Source organism: Mobula birostris, chromosome 8 (assembly GCF_030028105.1).
Source record: "Mobula birostris isolate sMobBir1 chromosome 8, sMobBir1.hap1, whole genome shotgun sequence".
Classification (NCBI taxonomy): domain Eukaryota; kingdom Metazoa; phylum Chordata; class Chondrichthyes; order Myliobatiformes; family Myliobatidae; genus Mobula; species Mobula birostris.
Window position 1 is genome coordinate 86,594,939 of NC_092377.1, and position 20,926 is coordinate 86,615,864.

Consider the following 20,926-nt stretch of genomic DNA (forward strand, 5'->3'; position numbering starts at 1 on the left):
GAGATTAGAAGGCTGTGCTGTGCCTGAGCAAGGAACTGTGTTCCTAATCCAGTTTCAGTAGCAGCAGTGCTCCATACCAGGTGAGCAATTAAAACTGGATTTCTATTGAACCCAAATCATAATTTCACCTTTATGAAATAAGTTTATGAAGAAAGAAGCCTTCCTTCTAAGTTTCATACATACCCATATATAACAGATTACAATTTTTTCATTTCTACTGCCAACTTGCGATAATCAGCAGGCACTATGCCTCCTAAGTTTAAAGAGTAGGCCGGCCCGAAATTTTGACTCATCGTTTCCACAGATGCTGCCCGACCTGCTGCGTTCCTTCAGCGTGTTGTGAGAGTTGCTTTAAAGAGTAGGATTTCATATGTAGCCTGAATATATAAACAAAGAATAAAATCAAAGCACAGTTATCCAGTACCAGAAATCTGATAGCAGCTTGTGTTGCCTTTTGCATATTGACTTTACTTTGACAGTTCTGTTTAGACCAGTTGATTGTATTTTCAAGCAAGTAATGATATTTTCATTGGTATATCCTTACTGTTTAAATGTGCTAAAAGTAACAGTGCATGATGCAGAAGTTAATCAAGTTGCTATTTTATAGAGTAGTGGTAGAAACGACTGTTGTGACTGTCAGCCAGTGATTCCATTTTAATTTTTACATGTTCACTTTGAGTGAGTGAAGGTCTCCGTCGGTCAGGGTTGATCATGGATATTGTGTCCCAGCTGTTTAGATACGCAGGCCTTGGCAGTACGATATGGAGAGCAAGCTATTGCCCATCTCGCCAGCTCCCCCTCTCCACGCACCTGATGAATCCAAAGGAGTGGCAGAGACCAATACAGTTTGATACCAGCAGTGACGCGGAGTTGCCAGTCAGCATTGAACTCAACATAGGACTGCCTTAGGGACTCCAGCTCCGGATTTTTTTCCTCAGGGTTTACTCCTGAGGCCTTATTCATGAGTGGGTATAGCCGCAAGGCAGCGGAAGTTTGAGATCAGAGTTTTCCTTCTCCTAGATGATCTGCCAACCACGGCTGATGAGCCCCATCTGCTCAAAGCGACTGGTTTTAGGGCACCAGTAATCCGCCTTTGCCCCTTCTCCTGTCAGTAGAAACAGTTCCGCCAGGCTTAATAACTAAGCCATGCGTGAAGGCCAGGAGCTGGACTTGGTTGTCAGAGGCTATTTGAGGTGCACGCTATTGGAAGCATTTAATAGGGAATGGGAGCTTGTCCCCATTACAGCCCATGGAGCCAATGGTCACTTTAATGTGTCACATTAGTAGTGGCTTACTGAAATACTATTGCACAGTACCAAGAAAGCTGCCTTTAGTTATTTAAATAAGTTAGGTTTGAGTGGAGAGGCCATAGTGGGAGTGACCATTGTGTGAGTGGGCCAGTGTTAGAGTGGGAAGTTCAGGCTTGGGCTCATAGGGGCTTCAGCAAGAAGAGGCAAAGGCTGTAGGTAGATTTGTTTTGTTAATTTATTTTTCTTTCTTATTGCACAATTAGAGCAGTGAGGTGGCCAGGCAGAATGCTCCTCTTGCAGAATGTGGAAAGACAGGAAGGCCAGTGTACCTGACGACTACACCTGCAAGAAGTGCATCCAGCTACAGCTTCTTTCAAACCATGTTAAGATGAAATTGGAGCTGGAACTGGATGAACTTTGGATCATTCAAGAGGCTGAAGGGTTGATCAACAGCATGTACAGGAAGGTAGTTACACCTGAAGTCCAGAACACAGAAAGCTGGGTGACTGTCAGGAGGGGGAAAAGGGATAGACAGCCATTGCAGAGTACCCCTGTGGCCATTCCCCTTAACAACAGGTGTACCACTTTGGGTACAATTGCGGTGGGGGAATAACCTAGCAGAGGAAAGCTATGACGGTCAGATCTCTGGTGCTGAGTCTGGCTCTATGGCTCAGAAGGGAAGTGGGGAAGGGATGTGAGCTGTAGTGATAGGGGATTTGTTGGTTAGGGAAACAGTAAAGAGGTTCTATGGATGAGAATAGGATTCCCAGATAGTTTGTTGCCTCCTGTGTACCAGGAAAAAGGACATCTTGATTCGAGTCCACAACATTCTTAAGTGAGAGGGTGAACAGCTAGAGTTCATGGCCAATGTCAGTTCCAATGACATGGGTAGGCGGGTAGTGAAATCCTGCAAAGTGAGTTCAGGGTGTTAGGTGCTATCTTAAAGGACAGGACCTCTAGGGTTGTGATATTAGGATTGCCACCTGTGCCACATGCTAGTGAGTCCAGAAATGGCTAAAGAGTTAGAGGAGCCAATTTTAGAGAGATCATAGACTATAGCAAGAATCATAAGGTTGTGATCATAGATGATTTTAAGTTTCCACGTATTGACTGGGACTCCCTTACTGCAAAAGGGCTAGATGGGATAGAGTTTGTCAAAATGTGTTCTAGAAAGATTCCTTAATCAATACATAGGGGTCTGTAGAGTGAGACTAGAGAAAGTATGATACTAGATCTCCTATTAGAGAGTGAGACAGGGCAGTTGACAGAAGTTTATGCAGGATAACACTTCGCATCTCGTGATCATAATGCCTTTAGTTTCCGAGAAGGGTAGTTCTCATCCTTGGTTTGAGATTCTAAGTTGGAGAAAGATCAGTTTTGATGGTGTTAGAAAGGATATGGCACATGTGGATTGGGACAGGCTGTTGTCTGGCAAAGGTGTACTTGGTATGTGGGTGGCCTTCCAAAGTGAGATTTTGAGACCACAGAGTTTGTATGATCCTGTCAGAATTAAAAGGCAGGGATAACAGGTTTAGGAATCTTGGTTTTCAAGAGATATTGTTTCCTGGTTAAGAGGAAGAAGGTGCATAGCAGGAATAGACAGCAAGAAAGAGATGAGGTGCTCGAGAAGTTGAGGATATGCACGAGAAAACTGGAGAGGGAAGTCAGGAGGGCTAAAATAAGGCTTGAGTTTGCTCTGCTAGTCAAGATGAGGGAGAATACCAAGGGCTTCTACAGATGTTATGAGCAAAAGGATAGTAAAGAATAAAAATGGTCCAATTGAAGACTAGCATGATCATCTACACGTGGAAGAGTTTAGGGAGTTCTTAAGAAGATTTTCTTGCATCTGTATTTCCTCAGGAGATGGACACAGAATATATGAGAATATTTTAGCCCAGAATATCTGTGGAATTCTCTGCCCAGAAAAGCAGTTGAGGCTTCTTCACTGAATATATTTAAGAAACAGTTAGATAGGTTTTTACATAGTAAGGGAATTAAGGATTATGGGGAAAAGGCAGGTAGATGAAGCTGAGTTTACGGATGGATCAGCCATGATCTTATTGAATGGCGGGGCAGGCTCGATGGGCTGGATGGCCTACTCCTGCTCCTATTTCTTATGTTCTTATATAGAACTAAGACAAAGCAATCGTGAGGTCATGGGTTGTATCTGGAACACAGAAGAGGAGGCGCCTGCTGTCTTGAGGCAAATTGGTGGATTAGTCCCCAGGGCCTAACAAGATGTCTCCTTGGACCTTGTGGAAGACTAGTACAGAAACTGCAGGGGGCCCGGCAGAAATATCTAAAACATCCGTAACCAAAGGTGAGGTGCCAGAGGACTGGAGGATAGCTAATGTTCTATTGTTTAAGAAAGACTCTAAAAATAATGCAAGAAATTGTAGGCCGATGAGCCTGACATCAGTAGTGCATAAGCTATTCAAAAGTATTCTAAGGAGCAGGGTATCTAAATATTTAGATAGACAGGGCCTGATTAGGTATAGTCAATGTGGGTTTCTGTGTGATAAACCATATCTAACCAATCTTGTAGGGTTTTTTGAGGAGGTTACAGAAAAGTTGTTGAGGGCAAGGTAGTGGGTGTTGTTTACATGGACTTTACCAAGGCCTTTGACAAAGCCTTGCATGGGAGGTGGATCATAAAGATTCATTTACTTAGCATTCATGATGAGGTAGCAAAATAGATTGAAAATTGACTTCAAAGTTAAAGCCAGAGAGGGGTAGTAGTTGGTTGCCTCTCTGACTGAAGGCCTGTCATTAGTGGTGTGCTGCGGGGATTGGTGTTGGGACCATTGTTGTTTGTCATCTATATCAACAAACCATTACCTAGATGGTAAACAGGATCAGCAAATTTGTGTCTAACACAAAGATTGGGGGCAGAGTGGACAGCAAGGAAGGCTGTCAAAGCTTGCGGTGGAATCTAGACCAGATGAAAAAAACAGGTTGAAAAATGGCAAATGGAATTTAATGCAGACAAGTGTGAGGTGTTTGGGAGTATGAACCTGGTTAGAACTTATTCGTTGAACAGCAGGGCACTGAGGAAAATGGTAGAACAAAGGGATCTGTGAATACAGATCCATAATTTCTTGAAAGGGTTGTAAAGAGAGCTTTTGGTACATTGGACTTTGTATATCAAAGTATTGAATAGATGAGTTGGAATGTTATTTTGAAGTTGTTTAAGACATTGGTGAGGCAAAATTTGGAATATTATGAGCAATTTTGGTCCCCTACATACAGGAAAGATATCAATAAAATTGAAAGAGTACAGAGAAAATTTACAAGGATGTTGCTGGGACTTAAAGGACCTGAGTTATCAGGAAAGGTTGAATAGGGTAGGATTTTTTCCATGGAGCTTCGGAGAAACGGCAAGATTTGTTAAGGTAAATACATGCAGGCTTTTTGCACTAGAGCTCATAGGTTAAGGGTGAAAGGTGAAATACTTAAGGGGAAACTGAGGGGGAACTTCTTCACAGAGTGGGCAGTGTCCTTAAGTTTTGGTTGTTTTTTGTTTTACTGTGAAACAGCATCTGAACTACACCACAATAAAATGTAATGTCAGCAAATAATGATCTTGTTATAATTATCCGAGTGCTGTCAGTAGCTGTTGTTTCTCCCTCACTTTTTCTATAATTAATTTACGAGTGATACCCACTTTTATCTTCTAAAGTTCTGCATTGCATAAAGCCACAAACAATGCCAGTGTCTTCACCCTGAAATGGCATTAATACAGTGTCTCCTCTGTTCATTCCATTTCAATGGACTTTGACTTAACAATCGCATTCTACATTTTCCCATCACACCCCTGATCCTTTGCTGGAGTTGATCACCAGTCTACCAAGTTCAAAATCATTTAATCAGCTGCATAACACGTAGATGGAATATTAATGTGTTCTTTGCAACAATCAAAAACTAATCCAGCAAATTTTTAATGTCAAATGTAAATTGAACATTCAAGAACAAGTCAGGCAGTATCTATGGAAAGAAGTAGTCGATGTTTTGGGCTGAGACCTTTCATTGGGACAGGAAAAGAACGGGTAAGAAGCCAGAATAACCTGCTTATGAACATACCAATTTTACAGAGAAAGGCAAACTATGCTTTCATTTCCCATCTTCAAAGGAGGGAATCACTAAACAATGCAAGAAGATTTTTATGGATATATCCTCTGCCCCACCATATCAACAGCCAATGATAGAATCCTGGATATCTACCCTTCACAAGATAGAAAACTACTCAGGTAATAATAACTGAGAGACAAGTTAGATTATAGAAAGAAGAGATATGTTCCAATTTTGTTTCAAATCATTCCAGAGGACTTCAAGCTGTTATATTTTGGGAGTTCAACCTCACATTGAGCAAGTCAAAAGGACAAACAACAGCCTTCACAACTGGATAGCTGAAGTTAAGACGGGTTGGGCTGCTGATGACTTCAAATAAAGGTCAAATCTGAATGAGCAAGGTACTGGGCAGATCACCATATTGCATGACATTTCCCGATTGCATCACCAGACCAGATATCCTAGCCACTTAAAAATGTATATAAAAAGGAAATTATTCAGAAAACTAATTAATTAATTTTATGCCATTTTTCAGGTTCTCCAGATGGAAGTCAAAGCACTGAAATGCCTATAGATGTGGGAATTAATCCAACAGATCAGCACTACCCAATATGCCTGATGCCCCAAAAATCAGTGTCTCTGGGAAATCTTGCCATTCTGCCAGTTCATTTAATCTATGTTCAAGCTAAAGAATTTTACAGTGACGAGTTGCAAGCTGAGGCTTGCTTTTCAACCTCTTCATTTTTATACTCCTTTACGGTGTTTAGAATGACATTTATTTTAGATATGATTTGAACCTGCTTTCTTTCTTCGATAGGAAATTGAGTTTCAGTAAAACAGATATAGATAAAGGATTGTACAAGCTGTGTGTCTCAAGGGTACATGTCAATCTTTCCTCCTGTCTAGGGATGAATGTATTGTGTCATCTGCATACCATAACACTATATGGTATATAATATCACTTACCTTATTGATGGCTATGTTAGGAAACAATATGATGGCAACTATATGTGGAGCCCACCACACTCTAGCATTATAATCAGAACAACTCTTAGAGCCTGAAATTAGACTCAGTGCACCTGCATGATTGTGGTATTCAGTTAGTGCAATAATAAGCACTCCAAAACATATTGAAATCACTGCCCTTCAGTGTTTCCAACTGATATTATGTCACTTATGGGAAAGGACATCATTTCTCATTGACAGAATTATATGTGAGTGCTACCAGGAAATTAATAGGATTTTAAAACACAGATGTAATGTCCCAATATGACATTTTGTGCTGTGCAAAATGTGCAATACAGATGTTTACCACAGATCTTCTTTTTGGCTAATTTTATACCACTGTCCTCTAGCCTTTACTTACCTTCTTTCTTACGTTCCCCCCCCCCTTATAAATTCCAGAAAATGTGACTTTTGTAACACACAAGCATAGGAATGTGAATTACTAGTTAGTAGAAACTCTGCTGCTAAGATCTTTAAGATTAGGTGAAGCACCAGAGGCAGTGGACTAGTCACTTTCAAGCACATGGTCTCTATCTTTTAACTATTTGCATTACATTTGAGTGACCACAAACATGGGAAGCAAAGAGAAAAGACTTTATTAATTCTTTTTATTCTTTGTAATAACATCAAAGAAAGAATGAAGTTCAGATATATACCTGTTTATATGTTGACCTTAAAAACCTATTAGTTCTTTACAGATTAAAAGCACAAGTATATCAGGAGGATGATACAAAACAAGAACCTGAGCTAATTTGGGAATAGAGTTGTACCATCTATAATTCATTTAGTGTACAGTGTACAAGTGGACAAAGACTTATTTGCAATTCCGGCAAATGTTTAATCTGAAGCTCTTAATTTAGTGCCTCCTGCAAGTCATATCCAAGCAAAAACCATATATATATATAATATTTTTTAAAGTGCAACATAAGAGTTAAAATTCTATTTGTTCCTATCTTTCTGTGCAGTAATTGCCTTGCTTGTTTGTGATGTAAGCATCCCCTGGATATGTAATTAACATTTCAGAAAGGAATATGGCCACAGATAATGAAATACTTATAAAAGGTGCTGCATTTGTGGAAATCATTGTCCAGTCTTGGCCCAGTTCTGAAAATTTTGAATAAATATCCATCATGGGTCTTTGTCACCCAATATTCTTTACCTCACAGCTCTGAAGCACTGAATTGTAGGACCAAATACCTAATGTTTTTTTCTCATTTAGATAAATTAAGCTGCAAGAGAACACAGGCAAATCACTGCATATTTAGATACTTAATTTGTGAGTTTTTTTGACTAAGGATTCCTTATCACTTATTGCATCTTAAAATTGTGACAAATAGAACAGTAACTCTGTTAACATTTTGTATATATGTGCACTTGTAACTCATTTTGTTTTATATCATACTCCTGAAAATCTTTGTCTTCCTGTATGTTTCAATCAGCAGTTGACATATGGGTTACCTGGACTATTTATTTACTCAGATTATGCTTTGTTTGAATACATTAAACAGATGAAATGTAAGATTTCAATTTCTGTCAATGTCTACTAATATTTTGTTTTGCAATGACAACTTTAATATTCTAAAGTAATGCTCTTTTGGTGTTCATCCTTCTATTGCACTTATACTTTGTGTATCAGTCAAGTGAATGTGCTCTTTGGTTGTCAGATGCTTTGTACAATGCTTTATTTTTATTATAAATGTAAATACAAAGTAATATTTGATAAGCAGAATATAAAAAAGCAGCCTTTGTAAGTTATAATTCAAATGTAACATCTTGCTGTTGATTTCTGTCAATCATTGAGCTCATATTAAAGAAAACAGACAGAGCCTCCAGTGATCTGTACTTGGCATTTGGTGCAGGAATGTGAGATGCAGTCTTGCAGTGTTATGGTAATTCATGTGGCATCCCTACTTATCAGGCTATAGCTAAGATTGTGTCTTCTACAGCATATCATTTGTAAATAATTAGTCATAAATTCAGCCTGTTTTATCCGTTTGTTTGATCTACAAATTCTTTTTAAGAATATTTCTCAATAGGAACCTACTTTGCAGCTTTTTTAAATGTTTCTTTAAAAATCTGTAACTTTATAATGTAAAGCAAAATTAAAGAAGTGTGTCCAGTTTTCAGACAGTTCCTAATTTGCAGTGTTCTCTGTCTGAACCTGAAGTGTCATGTTTTCTCCTTAATTTGCTAATCCTCAGTTACTAAAAGGTTAAATAGTGTCAGCAAAGGTTTCACTGTGCATGCTCTTCCTGTGTAAATTATAACTGTTACTTGATTTGTGCCCAGATATTTTGGCCTGTTTATACCAGTAAATATTTTCCTTACAATTAATTTAACGTATAGAATTACATAAATTCTAGTCTAACTATATTAATAATTCAATTAATCAGGAGAAATGTACCTCCATAAAATTCATATTGCTTATTTTCTTCGAGTTAGTTCAGAAGTTTTAATGGAATTATTTTAATGCAGAAGATGTCTTCTATTCAGTGAACAAACCTGCCCTCTTCTGACTTTCCCTTCATAGCATGTCACAGAGTCACTGACTAAACCATGTTGCACGGATCACTTTGAATATTTCACTACAACAATGCAATATTATTCAGCAATATCTGAATTTCTTGTCTAATTCATAGAATGATTCTTGAAAATACCCAATGTACTGATTTTGTAATGATACGCCAGTGCTGTTACCCTGCTCCGCAGACATTTCACATAAACATGAAAATGCTTGACATCATTACCAAGGAAACGTTGGGAACACCAAACATTTTAATCTTCAGCTTAACTTTTAAAATAATACTTCATTTCTGTAGAATTTGTTGTATCACACAAAAGTTGCACTACTTCACTGAAGACTTGGGGCATTTCATTTCTAAGTCCTCCCTCCCCAACCCCATCCAAAAAAAAGACTGAGATTTTCCTTCTGGTTATAGAACATAGAATAGTACAGCACAGTGCAGGCCCTTCGGCCCACAATGTTGTGCCAACCTTCAAACTCAGCCTCCCATATAAGCCCCCAACTTAAATTCCTCCATATACCTGTCTAGTAGTCTCTTAAACTTCACTAGTGTATCTGGCTCCACCACTGACTCAGGCAGTGCATTCCACGCACCAACCACTCTCTGAGTAAAAAACCTTCCTCTAATATCCCCCTTGAACTTCCCACCCCTTACCTTAAAGCCATGTCCCCTTGTATTGAGCAGTGGTGCCCTGGGGTAGAGGCACTGGCTATCCACTCTACCTATTCCTCTTATTATCTTGTACACCTCTATCATGTCTCCTCTCATCCTCCTTCTCTCCAAAGAGTAAAACCTAGCTCCCTTAATCTCTGATCATAATGCATACTCTCTAAACCAGGCAGCATCCTGGTAAATCTCCTCTATACTCTTTCCAATGCTTCCACATCCTTCCTATAGTGAGGCGACCAGAACTGGACACAGTACTCCAAGTTTGGCCTAACTAGAGTTTTATAGAGCTGCATAATTACATTGCGACTCCTAAACTCTATCCCTCAACTTATGAAAGCTAACACCCCATAAGCTTTCTTAACTACCCTATCTACCTGTGAGGCAACTTTCAGGGATCTGTGGACATGTACCCCCAGATCCCTCTGCTCCTCCACACTACCAAGTATCCTGCCATTTACTTTGTACTCTGCCTTGGAGTCTGCCCTTCCAAAGTGTACCACCTCACGCTTCTCCAGGTTGAACTCCATCTGCCACTTCTCAGCCCACTTCTGCATCCTATCAATGTTTCTCGGCAATCTTTGACAATCCTCTACACTATCTACAACACCACCAACCTTTGTGTCGTCTGCAAACTTGCCAACCCAGCCTTCTACCCCCGCATCCAGGTCGTTAATAAAAATCACGAAAAGTAGAGGTCCCAGAATAGATCCTTGTGGGACACCACTAGTCACAATCCTCCAATCTGAATGTACTCCCTCTACCACGACCCTCTGCCTTCTGCAGGCAAGCCAATTCTGAACCCACCTGGCCAAACTTCCCTGGATCCCATGCCTTCTGACTTTCTGAATAAGCCTACCATGTGGAACCTTGTCAAATGCCTTACTAAAATCCATATAGATCACATCCACTGCATTACCTTCATCTATATGCCTGATCACTTCTTCAAAGAACTCTATCAGGCTTGTTAGACACGATCTGCCCTTCACAAAGCCATGCTGACTGTCCCTGATCAGACCATGATTCTCTAAATGCCCATAGATCCTATCTCTAAAAATCTTTTCCAACAGCTTTCCCACCACAGACGTAAGGCTCACTGGTCTATAATTACCCAGACTATCCCTACTACCTTTTTTGAACAAGGGAACAACATTTGCCTCCCTCCAATCCTCCGGTACCATTCCCATGGGCAACGAGGACATAAAGATCCTAGCCAGAGGCTCAGCAATCTCTTCTCTCGCCTCATGGAGCAGCCTGGGGAATATTCCGTCAGGCCCTGGGGACTTATCTGTCCTAATGTATTTTAACAACTCCAACACCTCCTCTCCCTTAATATCAACATGCTCCAGAACATCAACCTCACTCATATTGTCCTCACCATCATCAAGTTCCCTCTCATTGGTGAATACCGAAGAGAAGTATTCATTGAGGACCTCGCTCACTTCCACAGCCTCCAGGCACATCTTCCCACCTTTATCTCTAATGGGTCCTACCTTCACTCCTGTCATCCTTTTTTCTTCACATAATTGAAGAATGCCTTGGGGTTTTCCTTTACCCTACTCACCAAGGCCTTCTCATGCCCCCTTCTTGCTCTTCTCAGCCCCTTCTTAAGCTCCTTTCTTGCTTCCCTATATCCCTCAATAGACCTATCTGATCCTTGCTTCGTAAACCTCATACATGCTGCCTTCTTCCACCTGACTAGATTTTCCACCTCACTTGTCACCCATGGTTCCTTCACCCTACCATTCTTTATCTTCCTCACCAGGACAAATTTATCCCTAACATCCTGCAAGAGATCTCTAAACATCGACCACATGTCCCTAGTACATTTCCCTGCAAAAACATCATCCCAATTCACACCAGCAAGTTCTAGCCTTATAGCCTCATAATTTGCCCTTTCCCAATTAAAAATTTTCCTGTCCTCTCCGATTCTATCCTTTTCCATGATAATGCTAAAGGCCAGGGAGCGGTGGTCACTGTCCCCCAGATGCTCACCCACAGAAAGATCTGTGACCTGACCCGGTTCATTACCTAGTACTAGACCTGGTATGGCATTCCCCCTAGTCAGCCTGTCCACATACTGTGACAGGAAGGGGATTGGTGAAGACTCAGCACTGTAATTAAAATTATTAGTCATGAACACCCATATCTGGTCTGCCTTCAAGATGGAACTTAAAGCACGAGTAATGTGATGTGATGTTTAACTTAAAATACTTTATGCATAATTTTTTTGATATTCAGATTTTATATGTATATTGTTCACATGTCTGAACTTTATCAAATAATCCTAATTGGGAAACAATGACTAGTTTCACATATTATATCACTCTGATGAAGTAACTAGTACTATATTTCTGTATACTTTTCTAGATACTAGGCAGTCGAGCTGAAATATTTGTATATTGCATTATTGTATTTTTATAAGAGCTGTCCCCGGGTTATGAACATCCATCTAATGGACCTGTAGATACTAATGAGTTCCCCTATTAATGTTAAATTGAGAAGTGCAACCTATGTATATATGAGTGTCAAAACTAGTTTCCTTTCTCCACTCCTAGTGGTTGTTCTTATCAATCTCATGAACTTTTATGCCATTCATTACAATACTGTGGGAGGTATGATTACCATACTGAATAATATTTGTAGATTTTCTTCCTTAAGTGGACAAAATCGGCATCTTTTAAAAATAGCAGAACTTGTTAGTTACCTAGCGATAGCATGTATCTACATATTTATGCTGTCTTGTTTGATGTTGCCCCATATAAAGATATTATACCCGTCAGAATATCAGAGTAGGTTTGAAAACTGATCACGGATTTAATTATTTACTGACAGAAATATGTCCATTTATAATGCACTGCTGTTTAACTTTTCTTTCTCATCTTGTGTCCCTCCATAATCAATTTTCATTACTGCTCATAATGTTGAAGCTGGAGAAAATAACGTTCTTGGAAAGTTTATTTGCTGCCTCTCAACTATCGGTGGATTTTCTAAAACTGATAAAGAGCTTTTTTTTAAACTCAATACAGTATTCAAAAATGCAGCATCAGCAATTTGTCCTGCAACATTTTTGAAACCTTTAGAATGTGTCTGCCCTTTTAGAGCATACTGTCCGAGGCTGTTGGAAAGCCAAACTCGGGAAATTGTTTGATTCTTCAGTCTCCTTGCTCTAAGGGAACTGCACTGTTTCTCTATGGGGCCATCGACATCCGATGCATTTATTTTTGATGCAGTAGTTCCTTGTTTTCCCCAGATCATTATTATTCTGGATGCACAAGAATTTTGACATGAAATCTCAACTATTCCTTCTCCAACGCCCTAAATAGATGCTGCTTGACCCAGAGATCCTCCTGCAGATTGTTAAGTGCTCATGGTTATTCTATTCTTCCAGAGGTCATACTAATTTGATTGTTCAAAGGATTTGATAGTTTTCAAGGATAGAAAAATGTAATAATACGTAATGCTAACTGTATGAACCACTTCTTCCGGGGGATGTAGTTTTTCATTATGCACTACACTTTAACATGAGTGCACGGCAGTATAACAGATATTGGATCTTGCCTGTGAAAGTAACAAGAGGCTACCTTGTCATCTGTTATAACCTGCGATGATCTGTCAAGATCGTCTCTGCAAAATAGGTTTGTTTGACATCCTGTGCTGCCAACCACTTTCAAACAACAAAAAAGCATTTTACTGCATACCTTGTTCCTTTCATTTATCTCACATCAGAACAGTGTCGCAGTTTGCACTCTGTATGAAACAATATGTGTGTCTTTAGAATTAACCTTATGCTATTACCAAATAGAATCATATCAATAAAAGCCAATTCTGTCTTTATTCCCTCTCCATTTAGAGATGTGAGCTGATGTTCATAAAAGTAATTAAATATCATTTAAGTTTTATTAAAATGCAGAATACAATTTTGTACAAAATTTAAAGGTGGACATAGTTGTTTATTTATTTTTTAACATTTTGCCAGTAAAGATCCTAAGACAGTTATAAATATGTTCAAAAAATAAAAGTGATGCATCTATAATTATTATTTTAAATTCAGAAATGCTATGGTGCATCCAGCCACCAAAGCAGAAACAAGATCATGTCTTTTTCAGTTGAATTTCATGGAGTCTTCCTGCTGAATTAATCTTGGAGACAACTTGAATAAAGTTATCACACAGACGTATATAAAAAATCATTCTGCAATTTTAGGAAATCGTTTTTCAACTACAAACTATGAAAAGTGTAAAAATAGATCTTTGCATCACAATATTTTAAGGTCGTGATTATAAAAGCTTTGGAAAATATTATTTTATATCCAGTCTTTGAAGTATGAAGATGCCGGTTTTGGGATTGTGCATTGAATTTATTATTGTCATCTCACTGCAGTCATGAGAAAATGTGAATAGCCATATGAGCATTAAGAAATCGTATCTGTTCCCTTTATCTGCTGTGGCACATCACCACAGAATGAGTTAAGAAAAACAGCTGGGTAACTGAGAAATGATGTGCACAATTGCACTTGAATACTTACAGATATTTGTTCAAAGTATTTACAAATATTTTCATTTTGCAAGTTTTGGCAATATGAATAAACTAAGCTCATATTGTTCTTTGAGAACAATCCATTTTAGTGTATTTTTTCTGTTTCTCAAGCTGTCAAATGATTTCAAAACAAGAAGCTTAAGAATGCTTGCATTAAGATATCAAGCATTTTTAAGATGAAAGTTCAGGATACCTTTGTTATGTGCATTGTCATGGAGATGGAATTCATTAAAAATTATGATTTCAATCTAATCAGTTTTGGTTTTATTACTGATGCAATAATACAAGATTCGCTCAAAGAAAAATATAAACACCATTGCAGGTTTCTTTTATCTATTTTGTTGCTTAATCCATTTTCCAATTTTATAATTGCATTACAAAAAATGAGTAATAATAGAAATTTAAGTAGATTGTGTATAATTTTTAAATACATAATAGTGTTGATTGATACATAATAGATGTGTAAATGTTGGCAAGTTCAAAATAGAACAGTAGGTGTATCAAAGCTTATTTTTAGTTTTCTTGCCCTTGCATCATTATTGTCAGACATACCATGTTCTGTGCCATTGCTACCTCTCCTCTCAATCCATTCCAAACACTTCACATTTTGTGATGAAGTACTTTTTGACACTTGTCTCTAGATTTTATTTTCTTTCATTCTCACTTCTGCCCTGCAGTGATGCTAGTTTGCTTTTCTTTTGAAATGTGTAACATTGCTCCAGGATTTCCAGATGGCAGTTTCCTAGGCCCAACTACCTCTTCACTAACCTTCCCTCCACAAAAGGTCAGAAATGTGAACATTCACTGATGGTTGAGGTCCATTTACACTTCAAATGATGTAGTAGTTCATGGTCACCTTACATAGAAATAAATCATTTGATTTCGCACTGATGTGGTGTATGAATGCCCTGCCAATCAGGGGAGTCTAATCACCTTCCCTTTATATTCAAAACTATTATTTTTGATGAAGTCCAGAAGTGCACTTAAGCTGACATAGGCCAAGAGGTTGTTGCTAAGAAATTGGACAATCCAATTAGCAGAAATGAATTGAATCATCTATATTAGTGGTATAAGTAGACTGGCCAGATATTTAAGTTACTTTCACTCTTCTAACATCCTGGAGTGAGCCAACATTAATCATAAGGTTAACTGGACCAGCCGCATAAACACTGTCCACTAAATTCCTGAGCTTAGGTGATTTGTGCAATATGACTCGATCTTGACTTCCCAAACTCTTCTCCCATTTACAAGTGGGTGGGAGGAAAGCTGCTTGTTTTGTTGGGGTGTTGTTCTGATGAACATTGTGGACATGTTATGTTGGTGCCAATAATGTGTGGTGACACTTGTGGGCTGCCTTCAGTACATCCTTATGTTATGTTGGTTGTTGATGGAAACTGCGCATTTTGCTGTATGCTTCAATGTACACGTGATAAATAAATGAATCTGAATCTAAGCAAGGTAAAATTCAAATTCAAAGTAAATTTGTTATCAAAGTTCATACACAGTATGTTACCATATACAAGCCTGAGATACATTTTCTTGTGGGCATACTCAATAAATCCATAATAAAATAATAACCATAATAGAACTAATGAAAGGCTGCACCAATGGGGGCATTCAACCAATGTGAAAAAGACAACAACCGGTGCAAATGCAAAAGAAAGAAATAATAAAAATAAATAAATAAGCAATAAATATCGAGAACATGAAATGAAGAGTTCCTGAAAATGAGTCGATAGACTGCCGGAATGATAGGGCAAGTGAAGCTGAATGAAGTTATCATCTTTGGTTCAAGAGCCTGGTGGTTGAGGGGTAATAACTGAACCTGGTGGTGTGAGTCCTGAAGCCCCTGTACCTTCTTTCTGTTGGCAGGAGCGAGAAGAGAGCATGGCCTGAGAGGTCTGGTCCCTGATGATGGATTGTGCTTTCCTGCAACAACACTTTGTGTAGATGTGCTCAATGGTGGGGAGGGCTTTACCCATGATGGACTGGCAGTATCTGCTACTTGTAGGATTTTCTATTCAAGGCTATTGGTGCTTCTATACCAGGCTGTGATGCAAACGATATACTGTCCTCCACATACCCATAGAAGCTTATCAAAGTTTCAGATGTCGTGCGAACCTTCGCAAACTCCTAAGAAAATAAAGGTGCTGCGTGCTTTCTTCATAATTGTGCTTGCATGCTGGGCCCAGGACGGGTCCTCCAAAATGTTAACACTGAGGAATTTAAAGTTGCTGACCCTCTCCACCTCTGAACCCCCGATGAGGACTGGCTCATGGACCTCTGGTTTCCTCCTCCTGAAGTCAATAATCAGCTCCTTGGTCTTGTTGACATTGAGTAAGAGTTCTTGTTGCGGCACCACTCAGCCAGATTTTCAATTTCCCTCCTATATGCTGATTCATCACCACTTCTGATTTTGCCCACAACAGTGGTGTTGTTAACAAACTTGAATACGCATTGGAGCTGTGCTTAGCCGTACAATCACAAGTGTGAAGCAAATGAAGTGGGGGGGGGGCTAAGCACACAACCTTGGGGTGCACCTGTGCTGATGGAGATTGTGAAGACATTAGAACTTAGAAAACCTACAGCACAATACAGGCCCTTCAGCCCACAATGCTGTGCCAAACATACTTACTTTAGAAATTACCTAGGGTTACCCATAGCCCTCTATTTTTCTAAGCTCTATGTACCTATCCAGGAGTCTCTTAAAAGACCCTATCGTATCCGCCTCCACTGCTGTCGCCAGTAGCCCATTCCACACACTCACCACTCCCTAACATCTCCTCTGTACCTAGTTCCAAGCACCTTAAAACTGTGCCCTCTCATGTTAGCCATTTCAGCCCTGGGAAAAAGCCTCTGACTATCCACACAAGCAATGCCTCTCATCATCTTATACACCTCTATCAGGTCGCCTCTCATCCTCCAACGCTTCAAGGAGAAAAGGCCAAGTTCACTCAACCTATTCTCATAAGGCATGCTCCCCAACCCAGGCAACATCCTTGTAAATCTCCTCGTCACCCTTTCTATAGTTTGCACATCCTTCTTGTAGTGAGGTGACCAGAACTGAGCACAGTACTCCAAGTGGGGGCTGGCCTTACCTCTCGACTCGTAAACTTAGTTCCGTGGTTGATGAAGGCCAATGCATCGCATGCCTTCTTAAACACAAAGTCAACCTGCACAGCAGCTTTGAATGTCCTATCAACTCAGACCCCAAGATCCCTCTGATCCTCCACACTGTCAAGAGTTTTACCATTAATACTATATTCTGCCATCATATTTGACCTACCAAAATGAACCACTTCACACTTATCTGGGTTGAACTCCATCTACCACTTCTCAGCTCAGTTTTTCATCCTAACGATGTCCTGCTGTCACCTCTGACAGCCCTCTGCACTATCCACAACACCCCCAACCTTTGTGTCATCACGTTGTTGTCAATCCAGACTGACTGAGGTCTTCATGAGGAAATTGAGGATCCAATTCCACAAGGGAGTATTGAGGCCAAGGTCTTGATGCTTATTGATTAGTTTTTAGGGGATGATAGTATTGAATGCCGAACTGTAGACAATAAAGAGCATTGTGATGTATGCATCTTTGCTGTCCATTTGTTCCAGGGTTGAGTGAAGACCCAATAAGATGGCATGTGCTGTGGGCCTGTTGCTCAGTGGGCACATTGAAGTGGATCCAAGTCACTTCTTTGGCAGGAATTGATATGCTTAATCACCAAATTCTCAAAACACTTCATCACTGTAGATGTAAGTGCTACTGGATGATATTCATTGAGGCGGGTTACCACCAGTAGAAGTGAAGTCTGCTTGAAGCAGGTGGGTACCTCAGACTGCTAAAACAAAAAATTAAAGACCTCAGTGAACATTCCAGCCAGATGATCTGCACAGGTCTTCAGTACTGGGCCAGGTACACTGTCTGGGCCAAATGCTTTTCATGGGTTCACCCTCCTGAAGGCTGCTCGCACATCACCCTCAGAGACTGAAATCACAGGATCACAGTACGTGATGGTTCCTCTGTGTTTTGATGGTCAAAGCAAGCATGGAAGGCATTGAGTTCATCTGAAAGCAAAGCTTAGTTGTTGCCTATGTCGCTTGACTTTACTTTATAAGAGATGATAGCATTCAAGCCCTGCTGCAACTGTCAAGCATCCTTTGTTGACTCACGTTTAGTCAGGAATTGCCCCTTTGCCTGTGAGTTGGCTTTCTGGAGATCACACCTGGACCTCTTGTAATTTTCTTGGTCACTGGACTTGAGTGCCTCTGGCCCTCAGTGGATGGCAATCTCATGGTTCATGCAGGGCTTCCGGTTGGGGAAAACTCTGAATGATTTTGTGGGGAATAAAAAATTCAGGAATGAGTCAGAATATTCTCAATTACCTGGATAATTTTTGCCTCAACACCCAAGAGTTTGAATCATTCAGTATATAGTGATCCATTAGACTGCTAGCCAATTTGCCTCTTGAATGATACACAGTTTACCATATACCATCTTGGTTACAGCATGTGTTCAAGCTCCCAATAAGCAACACCATCTGGAAAGAGAAGCAGCAAGGTGCATGGGAACAACAGAACAGCAAAGTTCTCCAAGTCGCACTCCCTATTGTCACTGCCTCAAAATCCTCCAGCTCCCAGCTTATCCGTATTTTGGATGTAAAGTAACTTCACGTTGTAGACATCGAATTTGATGTGATGGTTCATCACCATCACCTTGAACATTTGAAAATGACGACTAAATTTTGGTCTCGTACAATAGCATACTACAGCACAGAAACAGGCCCTTCAGCCCATCTAGTCCTTGCTGAACTGTTATTCTGCCTAGTCCCATTGACCCGCACCTGGACCATGGCTCTTCATACCCTTGACAACTATGTACTTATCTGGTCTTGGCAGCATGAATGATATTTTTCTCAATTTTCAATGTCATGTGATGCACTATTGAGTGGTGAGGGCCTCTGCCAGTCAGAGTCGACCATGCATACTGTGTCCTGGCTGCCTAGATACGCAAGCCTGGGCAGTACGATATGGAGAGCAAGCAGGAGTTGCCAGTCAGCATTGAACGCCTTGGACTGCCTTAGGGACTCCAGCTCTGGATTTTTCCCTCGAGGTTTGCTCCCAAAGCCTTCCCCATGAGTGGGTATAGCCGCAAGGCTGTGAACATTTGAGATCTGAGTTTTCCTTTTCCAAAATGAGCTGTCAACCATGGCTGACGAGACCCATCTGCCCGAAGCGACTGGTTTTAAGGCACCGGTAACCCATCTTTGGCCCTTTCTCCTGTCAGAAGAAATGGTTCCACCAGGCTCAGTAGCTAAGTCACATATGAGGGCCAGGAGCTGAACTTGGTTGTCAGAGGCTACTTGAGGTGCATGCCATAGGAAGCATTTAATAGGAAGTGGGAGCTTATCCCCATTACCACCCCTGGTTATACAACTTTAAGGAACTATTAAGTAACCTGGTTCCAAATCACTAATATCACTAACTAAAAGCACTCATTGGCTTGCTCTGAGGCTCAGTTTCCCAGTGAAATATAACAGACTTTGTCTCAACAGAGAGCCACTCATAGGAACTTCTAGACAGCTAGACACACACTTCCATTATTTTATGGATACTATTTATAATACTATTTCAATCAACAGGTACTTTCTTCATCTTAGACACTTTAAGGACCATAAGAACATAAGATATAGGAGCAGAATTAGGCCATTTGGCCCATTGATTCTGCTCTGCCATTTCATCATGGCTGATCCAATTTTCCTCTCAGTCCCAGTTTCCTGCCTTTTCCCTGTATCCCATCATGCCACGAACAATCAAGAATCTATCAACCTTGGCCTTAAATCTACATAAAAACTTGGCCTCCACAGCTGCCTGTGGCAAATAATTCCACTGGTTCACCACTCTCTGGTTAAAGAAATTCCTCCTCATCTCCACTGTTAAAGAATGTCCCTCTGTTCTGAGGCTGTGTCCTCTGGTCTTAGACTCTCCCACCATAGGAAACATCCTCTCCACATCCACTCTATCAAGGCCTTTCACCATTTGACAGATTTCAAAGAGGTCACCCCTCATTCTTCTGAATTCCATCAAATGCTCTTCATGTGAATCATTTTCATGAACCTCCTTTGAAGCCTCTCCAGTTTCAGCACATCCTTTCTGAGATAAAGGGCCAAAACCTGCTCACAATACTCCAAGTGATTCTCACCAATGCTTTATAATGTCTCAACGTTACAGCCTTGCTTTCATATTCTAGTCTTCTTGAAGGAGTACAGCATCAGAAAGGAAATTATTTGAAGTTTTTTTTTAGAGAACTTCCTTTTTCCTTACAATTTATGTCTTTTTTAGGAATAATAGTTAGCCAAAGGAATTTAAATACTGCCTTTTGGAAGGTCTAAGTGGTCACCAGTGGTAGATTTCCACATTCATCTGGTCACTTATTCATGTACCACTCATGATCACAAAGGGATTGAATGGATGGAAAAGTCTTGATCGCAAATTGAGTGGCAACTCAAATGCAGTTTGGAAGTAAATCGGCTTTAACCACCCTGACAAAGTCGCAATTAATTGTTTAATAAAAATTTTCTGTGTAATCTGAGGAAATCTGATCCTAATCTGAGGAAAGACATCCTTGCCATAGAGGGAGTACAAAGAAGGTTCACCAGATTGATTCCTGGGATGGCGGGACTTTCATATGAAGAAAGACTGGATGAACTGGGCTTGTACTCGTTGGAATTTAGAAGATTGAGGGGGGATCTGATTGAAACGTATAAGATCCTAAAGGGATTGGACAGGCTAGATGCAGGAAGATTGTTCCCGATGTTGGGGAAGTCCAGAACGGGGGGCCACAGTTTGAGGATAGAGGGGAAGCCTTTTAGGA

General features: G+C 40.1%; 1 protein-coding gene across 4 annotated transcripts in view; it reads left to right on the plus strand.

Moving 5' to 3' along the window:
• The window catches only part of ralgapa2 (Ral GTPase activating protein catalytic subunit alpha 2), a 560,288-nt gene that overhangs the window by 523,068 nt on the left and 16,294 nt on the right, over window positions 1-20,926 (plus strand). For 3 of the 4 annotated variants that reach the window (XM_072265565.1, XM_072265570.1, XM_072265569.1), the window contains exon 41: window positions 5,854-8,149. The exons of the other annotated variant lie outside the window; for it this stretch is intronic. The gene's annotated coding sequence lies outside the window, so the exon portion shown is untranslated. Of the gene's footprint in view, window positions 1-5,853; window positions 8,150-20,926 lie in introns of those variants that run through there. 4 annotated transcript variants of the gene reach the window in all.